The 10,914-nt window shown below is 44.6% G+C and overlaps 1 pseudogene; it reads right to left on the reverse strand.

Annotated features, from left to right (window-relative positions):
* Positions 1–218: 218 nt before the first annotated feature.
* Positions 219–2,808, reverse strand: LOC108634730 (annotated as a pseudogene).
* Between the last annotated feature and the right edge of the window lie 8,106 nt (positions 2,809–10,914).

The raw sequence follows: 10,914 nt of genomic DNA on the forward strand, positions 1-10,914 counted from the left end.
GGTTGGATGGTATCAGCAACTCAATGGAATGAGTTTGAGCAAGCTTCAGGACATGGTGATGGACAGGGCAGCCTGGCATACTGAAGTTCATAGGGTCACAGGAAGTCAGACACGACTGAGCAACTGAACATCAAAAGCCAGGCAGGGTCTTTCTGTACAGGTGGCGGAACCTCAATAGGGCTATTTTGAATTTCTGGAGGAGGGTAGAACATAATTTTTTAGCCAGATCCCTTGCTGCAACACGTCTGGAGTATTTTGTGTTCACAGACAATTTTCTTTGCAATTTTTCTGGGTGGTGCTTGGGAGTCAGTGTTCCTCACAATGATGGATGCTGTCTCTCTCAGTGCCAGCTGAACTGAACTTTGGATCATGACCTCTGTTTCAGGAGGCAACCCTTGCAATTGCTCTGGCTTTTTGAATGATTGATGATTCTTGGTTTGGTTCTCTGTCTTTTCCTTCAGGTTCAAATACTGTAGCCAGCACTTGGAACATGGAAAGACCCTCCTGTTCCAGTGCCTCCAGGCATGATTTACAAAGGATGTCACCCGTTAGAAAATTTCGAGGCAAAAAAGACAAAGCAAATCGTTCATGTTCTAAAATACGCCTCTGCATTGCCAAAGGTTGGCAATCTGTCATTGCAAACACGGCACACATAGGGCATTTTGCCAGGTGTGTGACTGTTCTTCATGTGCTGTAAGAGAACCTGATCTGTTTTGAAGGACAATTCACAGATATTACAGACCGTGGAGGGCTGCCAGGAAGCGTGGACACTTTCAATGTGACACTGCAGCTGGAACGAGGTGGGAAACTGGTGGTGGCAGTGCTGGCAGGTAGTGTGGATTTCCCAGCTGTCACCCTTCTGCCTCTCAAGCTCCAGATGGTTCCTCACGTGGTGCTGGGAGCCAGCCCGGGAGATCCCAGCCATGACAAGATCATGCAAAACTCGAGGGACTCCCTGGGCCATCCCATCCATGACAAGGTCATGCGGAAGAGTCCTGATAAGCAAGGCCTCAGGACTCGACGGACCCCCTGGACCTGCTTGAGCATCTACCCCAAAACCAGACTCTGTCTGTCTTACTATTTTACGTCTTTCACCAACTCTTTTAGCATTAACAGGGGGCTGTCCCCGACCACCTTTCCCTGGAAAGAGTTAACTTAGGGCTCTAGCTGATAAATCTCCTGGGCAGGAAAAGAGTGTTTCAACCCCCCTGTTCGCATTCTAGCTTACTTGGCAGGTTTATCCAGACTGTTGCAACATTGTTGAGCCAATGCTTGCTGCCAAGTTCTCACATCCCTTATCCATTGTGTTCCTGGGAGTGCATATAGTTAAGATATAGAAATACCAAGCAGTAGCTTTAGCATTAGCAACATTAGACTTTGAGTTAATAAGTTCTTTCTTTGTTGTAACCCACTGACTCTTTGCCCCATAAAAATGTAACTCTGTACTTTAAGGGTAACACAGACTAAGAATTTACGAAGAAACACTTTAAGGGACAATTATTGTTCTGGCTGACCAATCTTTATCAAAAAGAGGTCATAAAATATCAACAGGCCTCCAGGCCAGAAGATAATGTACAAAAAGTAAGACTCTTGCAGGAAGGAACCTGATATCCCTAAGAGTTATTACTGATGGAATGTTGAGTTGACTCTGCATTTTCCACCTTGCTGTATGTATAACTCAAGGTATAAAAGCCCCGAGGAAAATGAAGTAAACGGGCCTCGCCCACTGAAGCTTGGTCACCACATGTAATTCTTTCCTTATCTCTTTCTTTATCTTTGTCCATTTGCTGACGTCGTCCATCCTGAGGATATCCCTGGATTCTGCTGAGGCTTGACCTTGTCAACGTGGGTCATAAACTTGACATGTTTTAGGAACTCTCAAGCAGCTGAGGCATTTAAAGGCTGTGTGAGTCTTCTGTTCTGGCTGCCATCTCTTGCATGCTGCCATAGTAAAAGTCATAGTAACATGATCAGATTTCCTATCATGGGGTCAACAGTCTTGCTCTGACTTGCAAGAGTCAAAAAGTCCATTTTCTCTAGCCCTTACAAATTACATGTTCTTTCTGGATCCATAAGATGGAAGCACTCCTGGTCATTGGCATGAGTCTGTGAAAATGATGCCTCACCATGAACATGGCTCGGTGAGGTCAGGGAATCTTCCAAGGTCATTATCGTGTTTTTTGTAGGAGAGATACCTAGAGGGGCCATGATGGAGGGATGTCTGCCTGGGATTCCATCACCGAGTCTGGGTCTTTTGGAATTCCCACTGTTAAATTTCACATCTGAAGTGGGACATCGCTTTGAATTAAGAGGGCTTTCATCCTTGCCTCCTAATGAGAGAACAGCTCCAGAGAGACAGTGAAGCCGCGGAGAGAGCAATCCTGTATTGTGAAGGACAGTTTCCGGAGAGCTCATTTTATAATCAGGTTTAGGCGAAGGCCCAGAAATAATAGAACTGCCTTTTCCTCCCCATACAGACTCAGAAGCTGGTGAAATGGCAGCTGGATCTGTTGCTGAGGTCCTGAGATTTGCAGGTTGCAACGTGCAGGAGGGATCTGGATTCACATGGCCCTTCTTTCTTCTTGAAGATGAGTCCCTGGTCACTCTGTTCAAAACGTTAGAAATGACTGGCTTTGAAGTTGAAGTCACTCCGACATAGAGGGTTTCAGCATCCTCACTGACATGATCCACTCCAACAAAGATGACCTCAGCATCATCATTGTCCTCATCTCTGGATTTGGACACGGTGGTCTTTTTCCCAGGTTGTAGTGGTGCTTGTGCTTCCTCACATGGGAAGAGATGGGCCATTTGCAATCACTTTTGGCTTCAAGTGGCCCCTTCTCGTGTTTTTTTCCACCTAAAAGCAATCATCAGACAAGGTCATCCCCTCTGATCTCAGATGTCACCCTCTGTGTGTTCAGTTAACCCTCAGTTGTTCCCCAAGAATATTAATTGGAAAACTCCAGAAATATGTAACTCGTACATTTTAAACTGCAGGTAATTCTGAGGAGTGTAATTGGAATTTCACACCACCATGCTTCCTCCTGCCCAGAATCTGAATCTTTCCTTACTCCTGCACATCCCACCAGTTTGTCATTCAGTTACCACAATGACTGTTGAGATGTCACAGGGCTTGAGATCAAGTCACTCTTATTTTACTCAATAATGTCCCCAAATCATAAGTGGAGTGATGCTGTCCATTTAGATTTGCCAGAGAAAATCCATTAAGTGCTACCTTTAAGCGAAAAGATTGAAGTTCTCAATTTGATATAAAAGAAAAAAAATTGTATGCTGAGGTTGTTAATATCTCTGGTGAATGTGAAGATGAGAAAGTAAATCTGGGTTAGTATTGCTGTCAAATCTCAAACTGCAAAAGTTATGGCCACAGAGCGTAATAAGTGCTTACTTAGGGAGAAAAAAAAAATCACTCCATTAGTACAGTAATATATTTTACATAGCGACTACATTCACAAAACTTTTATAAAAGTATATTGTTATACACCTTCCCTGGTGGCTCAGATGGTAAAGTGTCTGCCTACAATTTGGGAGACCCGGGTTCGATCCCTGAGTCGGGAAGATCCGCTGAAGAAGGAAATGGCCACCTACTCCAGAATTCTCGCCTGGGAAACCCCATGGACAGAGGAGCACAGGGAGCTGCAGCCCATGACGCCGTAAAGAGTTGGACACGACTGAGCAACTTCACTGTCACTTTCCTGTTATTACTAGGCAGTTGCCAATCTCTTACTGTGCTTTTATAAAATAAACTGCATCACAGGCATGTTTGTATAGAAGAACCATTATGTATATAGGGTTTGATACTATGTGAGGTTACAGATGTGCCCTGGGGGACTTGAAATGTATTCTCTGCCGATAAGTGGTGATGACTATATTTCTTTCAAAAGACAAAATTAGTACCTGATTTAATCATTGGCTGAAACATTGAGATAACTATTAACACCCTTAGACATAAGGAAACATCTCAAACTCAGTTAAGTGACATGACCTTTTTAAACTTCCTTCTCCAGCCACTTTTGCCTTGTCTCCCCATGGTGGCCCCAGTGCTCCTGTTAAACTCTGCAGGAGAGCTGGTAGGCACCAGTTTGCTTATAGATCTACTATCTCACTCAGAAATGCTGACCAACAGAAAATGTCCAAAAGAGCCCTCAGCTGTCCCTTGGGGGTGCCTCTCACTCCCTCCACTCTCTAAGTCCAGAAGGCACCATACTCTATACATTGATCAAAAATCTTTTTAAAAAATTCCAGCAAGTTCTAATAGCAAAACTTGAAACCTGCCTCATTGCAGAAGAATGGAGAAGGCAATGGCACACCACTCCAGAACTCTTTCCTGGAGAATCCCATGGATGGGGGAGTCTGGTAGGCTGCAGTCCACAAGGTCACTAAGAGTCAGACACGACTGAGTGACTTCACTTTTCACTTTCATTCATTGGAGAAGGAAATGGCAACCGACTCCAGTGTTCTTGCCTGGAGAATCCCAGGGACAGAGGAGCCTGGTAGAAGGCCGTCTATGGGGTTGCACAGAGTTGGACACGACTGAAGTGAAGCAGCAGCAGCAGCAGCAGCAGCAGCAGCAGTATTGGAGAAGGAAATGGCAACCCACTCCAGTATAGATAGATGATAGATAGATAGATAGATAGATAGATAGATAGATAGATAGGGAGAGAGAGAGAGACAGACAGACAGACATAGAGACATACAGACAGACAGAGACAGACAGAGACAGAGACAGAGAGAACATTTACACTGTGAAACTATTTACACAGCATCGCTGGATCATGGCAAAAGCAAGAAAGTTCCAGAAAAACATTTATTTCTGCTTTATTGACTATGCCAAAGCCTAGGCTCTGTAGATCACAATAAACTGTGGAAAATTTGAAAGAGATGGGAATACCAGACCACCTAACCTGCCTCTTGAGAAATCTGCATGCAGGTCACGAAGCAACAGTTAGAACTGGACAAGGAACAACAGACTGGTTCCAAATAGGAAAAGGTATACGTCAAAGCTGTATATTGTCACCCTGCTTATTTAACTGATATGCAGAGTACATCATGAGAAATGCTGGACTGGAAGAAACACAAGCTGGAATCAAGATTGCCAGGAGAAATATCAGTCACCTCAGATATACAGATGACATCACCCTTATGGCAGAAAGTAAAGACGCACTAAAAAGCCTCTTGATGAAAGTGAAAGAGGAGAGTGAAAAAGTTGGCTTAAAGCTCAACATTCAGAAAACGAAGATCATGGCTTCTGGTCCCATCACTTCATGGGAAATAGATGGGAAACAGTGGAAATAGTGTCAGACTTTATTTTTGGGAGCTCCAAAATCACAGCAGATGGTGACTGCAGCCATGAAATTAAAAGATGCTTACTCCTTGGAAGAAAAGTTATGACCAACTAGATAGCATATTCAAAAGCAGGGACATTATTTTGCCAACTAAGGTCCATCTAGTCAAGGCTATGGTTTTCCCAGTGGTCATGTATGGATGTGAGAGTTGGACTGTGAAGAAGGCTGATGGCCGAAGAATTGATGCTTTTGAGCTGTGGTGTTGGAGATGACTCTTGAGAGTCCCTTGGACTCCAAGGAGATCCAACCAGTCCATTCTGAAGGAGATCAACCCTGGGATTACTTTGGAGGGAATGATGCTGAGGCTGAAGCTCCAGTACCTTGGCCACCTCATGTGAAGAGTTGACTCATTGGAAAAGACTCTGATGCTGGGAGGGATTGGGGGCAGGAGGAGAAGGGGACGACTGATGATGGGATGGCTGGATGGCATCACGGACTCGATGGACATGAGTCTGAGTGAACTCTGGGAGATGGTGATGGGCGGGGAGGCCTGGCGTGCTGCGATTCATGGAGTGGCAGAGTCGGACACGACTGAGCGACTGAACTGAACTGAACTTTGTACTAGGTATTATAAGGAATGTGGAGATGATTTAAAGCATGTGGGAGTATCCCCTTAAGTTACATGCAAAGACTGCACCATTTCATATAATGGACTTGCGCACCCCTGGATTTTGCTATCTGCAGGTGCAGGGTTCCCAGACCCAATCTCCCAAGGGTAACAAGGAGATAGGACGGGGCCTTCTCATGACTTCTACTGCTCCCCCTGCCTTGGACGCTGTCTCAAGTACCACCGCCCAACTCCTGAGCTGCCATGGTCCACAGTTTCTCTGCCAGGCTCTCCTGACCATGATGTCAGAAATCACAGCCTCCCCCAACTCACATGCCATATTCAGCTCCAGAGCTATTGGGCTGCTGTATTTTGGCTTCTAGAACAACATGGAGTGTCTGTCAGTGCTACATGTCTGCTGCGTAAATAAACAGTAACTGTTATTAAACAACCGTTTATCTGTACCTCAAGCTTGACCCACTCATTCCTGGCTCCCCAGGTACTTACACTTGATCTTAGCCAAAAGGCTGAGAAGCAGTTTCTCCAAGCATTTAATGACTTCCAAATCTGAATGAATTAAAACTATCATGCAAGAGAGAAAGTAGGCCAGTATGTAGCTGGATGCTGACAGGGGCGGTGGTGCTCATTGAAATTAAGGTTTGTAACACAATTTCTCTCCATGTAATACACTTGTTGATAGCTTCCATACCATTAACACGTTTCATAGACATTAAAGGACATTCTAAAGTTTTCATTTGACCATTTGTGATACCAGATCACATTTCATCAGTAGCATATCATAGTTTGTTTGGTTCTGTGTAAATGATGGCCCTGGTGGTAAAGGTCCCTCCTGCCAATGCAGAAGACCTAGGAGATGCAGATTCCATCTCTGGGTCAGGAAGACCCCCTGGAGGAGGGCATGGCAACCCACTGCAGTATTCCTGCCTGAAGAATCGTATGGACAGGGAAGAATGGCGGGCGACAGTCCATAGGGTTGCAAAGAGTCAAGCATGACTGAAGCAACTGAACACACACACACGCACCTATGTATATAAATATATCTTTTATATTGGTATGAAAAATAATGCTGTGGGACTTCCCTGGTAATCCAGTATTTAAGACTCCTCACTTCCAGGCCAGGGGCATGGCTTCAATCCCTGGTCAGGGACCTGTGATCTCACATGCCCCTGGATGTGACCAAAAATAAAAGGAATAATGCTGTGTCTTACAGCTGATGTCGTTTAGGTTTAAAGAAAATTTCTATTTTTTGTAAGCAGAATCCAGCGTACTAAATTCATGTCACAAGTCACTAATGGGATGCAAGCTGCACTATATAGGCAAATGGTTTATACAGGGATTGACACATTGGCTTGCTTCCTGTTTTGTTTTGTTTTGTTTTTCAACCAGCAAGCTAAGATCGATGTTTATATTTTAGTTTTTTTTTTTTAAACTTTAAAAATACGTTTAATATTTTTACATTTTATTTTTTAATTTGTGGGGAAACAAAGGAAAGTTTTGTGACATGTGAAAATTATATGATATCTAAATTTCAGTGTCACAAAGAAAGTTTTATTGGAACACAGACGTTATCATTTGCCACTGCCTGAGGTCATTTCACCCCGTTAATGGGAGAGTCCTCATGTCCCTTAATGCCTGGTTACTCTCTAGCCCTTTACAGAGAAATTTTGCAGACTCATGGCTGCAGAGAACAAAAGGAAGCATTCCAAACCCCATGGCTCACCAGCTCCTGAAGTCCAGTTGACTGAGTGCAGCTAAACACTTCCTACTCTGAGACCAAGTGGAGGGTGAAGCTGGAGTGTCTTTGTCTCCACGTCCCAGAAAGATTTCTCTGGGAATAGCAGAACCGCTTCCTGTGTCCAGTGTCCATGGAACTTCTTCTACCTGGCTCTCCAAAAGCCTTTTCCCAGTGAGGCTGCATCAGGAGATTCCAAGCCTTTTAAAGCCAATTCTAGTCCAATCCATAGTACCGAAACTGGGCTCCAATCATGTTTCTGAACCAGTTTTTCCCCATGGGATCTTTCAACTAGAAACATTTCTAGCAAAATGTTAGAGGGAGGAAAGAATGTGGGTGGGGCTTCAGGGCCCCTCCCAGGGTCTATTTTCCAGGTCTCACGTGTGGTGAGAGTCCCCACTTCCCTCTCTGGCATCCAGAGGCCAGCACCTTTTCTCCAGTTTATCTGCATCATTAGTTATTTGGGGTTCAATAGCTTGAGGGCAGGGGAAGGTGGTCCACACAGCTATGCCAACAGGGCATGGGCTAATGTCAGCAACCTAAAAACTCAAGGGCTCTCTTCCAATGCCAGAAAATTCTCCAGCTGCAAACAGCGAACCCCTGTCCTCTTCCAAGGGCAAGGGGGTGGGTGGGTGTGGGGGAGGCAGGGTGAGGAGGTCAGGAAGCAAGCTTACTCCCAAGTGACCTGTGCTTGAAGACTCAGCACCTGCTGGATTCCCAGGATTCTCACTGTGGATCTTCATGCTGAACCCCAGGAGCTTTTTCTAGGCAGGGACTCACGCTGTCTTAAAACCATGTCAGGGGTGTCAGGTCACACCCTCACCCCCTTTCTGCTCCCTTCCCCCCTTACTCGCCCTCTTCTCTGTCCTCCTTTGCAGTACCTAAATTATATCTCAAGCTTTCCCTCCCACTGCCTTTACAGCCCTGTGCACACAGATTCGTGGGTTTCAGAGAGGGTTTCAGAGAAGAAATATGTGTATTTCCATTCATTATAAGGTAACAGCATCACTGAATTAGAATAAAAATGATGTTCACTAATGAATGTGATCTAAAGTGCTGTAACCAGATATAACATGAAAAATACTGTTCTTATCAAATCAAAATGTGTTCACCTTAAATTTGCAGAATATATGTCCATTACATCTCAATGAAACAGGGAAAACAATAAAAACTGACCATTAGAAAGAGCTCATTTCATGTTCTTTTAAGAAGCTTGATGGTCAGTGCTGTGCCTAGTTGCTCAGCTGTGTCTGACTTTTTGTGACCCCATGGACTGTAGCCAGCCAGGCTCCTCTGTCCATTGAATTCTCCAGGGAAAATTGCTGGAGTGGGTTTGCCATGTCCTTCTCCAATGTTGGTGACTATCAGAACCCAAGGCTAGGGACTTCCTGGAAGTCCAGTGGTTGAGAATCTGCCTTCCAATGCAGAGAATGTGGGTTTAACACATGGGTAAGACCCCACATGCCAGAGGGCAGTAGAGTGGAAAAAGGATCCTGCATGCCATGACTAAGACCTAAAGCACCAAATAAGTGAATAAAACTAAATAGTTTTTAAAACTCTATGCTCTTTACATTCTTCTGGATATGTTTGAAAGCATGATATTATAGATTTATTTATTTATGGACACACCATGAGACTTCCTGCAGGAGCTTAGTTTCCTGACTAGGGACTGAACCCAGGTCACCAGGTTGAAAGCACTGAGCACTAACTACTGGTTTGCCAGGGAATTCCTAGTTTGATTTACTTAGAGGGCTTATTTTCATTGTTTGCCAAAAGGTACAGTTTTTGCAGTGTTTACACTTACAACAGAAACATTTTGGATGTCAATTGTAAAATGTTTGCAAAACTTAGGGAAAAGGAAGGAACATTTTGACTACTGATTTATGCTTCTAGGCTCTCCTGATGGCTCAGAGCGTAAAAAATCTGCCTGCAGTACAGAAGACTGGGGTTTAATCCCTGGGTCAGGAAGATCTCCTGGAGAAGGAAATGGCTATCCACTCCAGTTACGCTTGCCTGGAGAATTCCATGAACAGAGGAGCCTGGTGAGGTACTCTCCATGGGTTTGCAAAGAGTCAAACACAACTGGATGACTAAGACTTTCACTTTCATATGTGTCTAAAGATTGCTCAAATCTCAGAATCACCTGGGACATTATTAAACATAGAGATTCCAAGGCTGCATATCACACCCAAGAAACTCAAATTGCCTAGGAGGGGCCATGGGAATCTGAAAGTTCAATGTTTGCCTCACTTGATTCTGAAGTGAAGTGAATCTCAGGGTGTAAAATCATCCAATAATTTTGGAAAGATTGGTCACTGGTGGCTCAGCAGTAAAGAATCCACCTCTTAATGCAGGAGACCTGGGTTCAGTCTCTGGGTCGGAAAGATCTGCTGGAGGAAGAAATGGCAACCACTCCAGTATTCTTGCCTGAGAAATCCCATGGACAGAGAAGCCTGGCAGGCTACAGTCTATGGGGTCACAAAAGACTCAGACACAACTTAGCAACTAAATTGCAACAGTGAATGTGAGAGGTGCTCAGTTGTGTCCAACCCTTTGTGACCGCACGGACTATATATTGTCCATGGAATCCTCCAGGCTAGAATACTGGTGTGGATAGCCTTTCGTGTCTCCAGGCGATCTTCCCAACCCAGGGATCAAACCCAGGTCTCCCACATTGCAGGCAGATTCTTTACCAGCTGAGGCACAACGGGAGTCCAAGCAACAATAAGAGTATGCTCAAAATACCCAAGAATCTACTCCTTCAGGAGACCCTAAGGGTTGAGAGTCAGGAATTTATTTATTTCTTCATGTGACACACTGAGCACCTGCCTTGGGAGGAGCAGGTTATTGGCAATTCAATAAACCAATCAGATGTTGTAGCTTGAGCTGGGAGCTTCATCCTCCTCACCACCCTTCAGAGATTCTAGGAGCTCCACACCCTCTTTGGGGGCTTCTGGATGTCCTTTGTATTGAAGGAAGTTAGGGTATAAGCAAAGCTCAGAGATCTGGATGCAAACATCTCCGTTTGGGCCACACTTTCAAATCTGGGCTGTGCTTCTTAACCGTCAGAGAATCTAAGGAATTGCCTATGTGTCTTGTGCAAAAACACATTCTCATCCAACAGTTGTGGGTGGGGCCTGAGAGTCTGAGTTTCTCACAGGCTCCAGGTGTTGCCCAGGCTGCTTAAGGTGTCCCTATTAAGCAGTGAATAACAGTGGAAACAGTGTCAGACTTTTTCTTGAGCTCCAAAA

The sequence above is a fragment of the Capra hircus genome, unplaced genomic scaffold (genome assembly GCF_001704415.2).
Source record: "Capra hircus breed San Clemente unplaced genomic scaffold, ASM170441v1, whole genome shotgun sequence".
Classification (NCBI taxonomy): Eukaryota; Metazoa; Chordata; class Mammalia; order Artiodactyla; family Bovidae; genus Capra; species Capra hircus.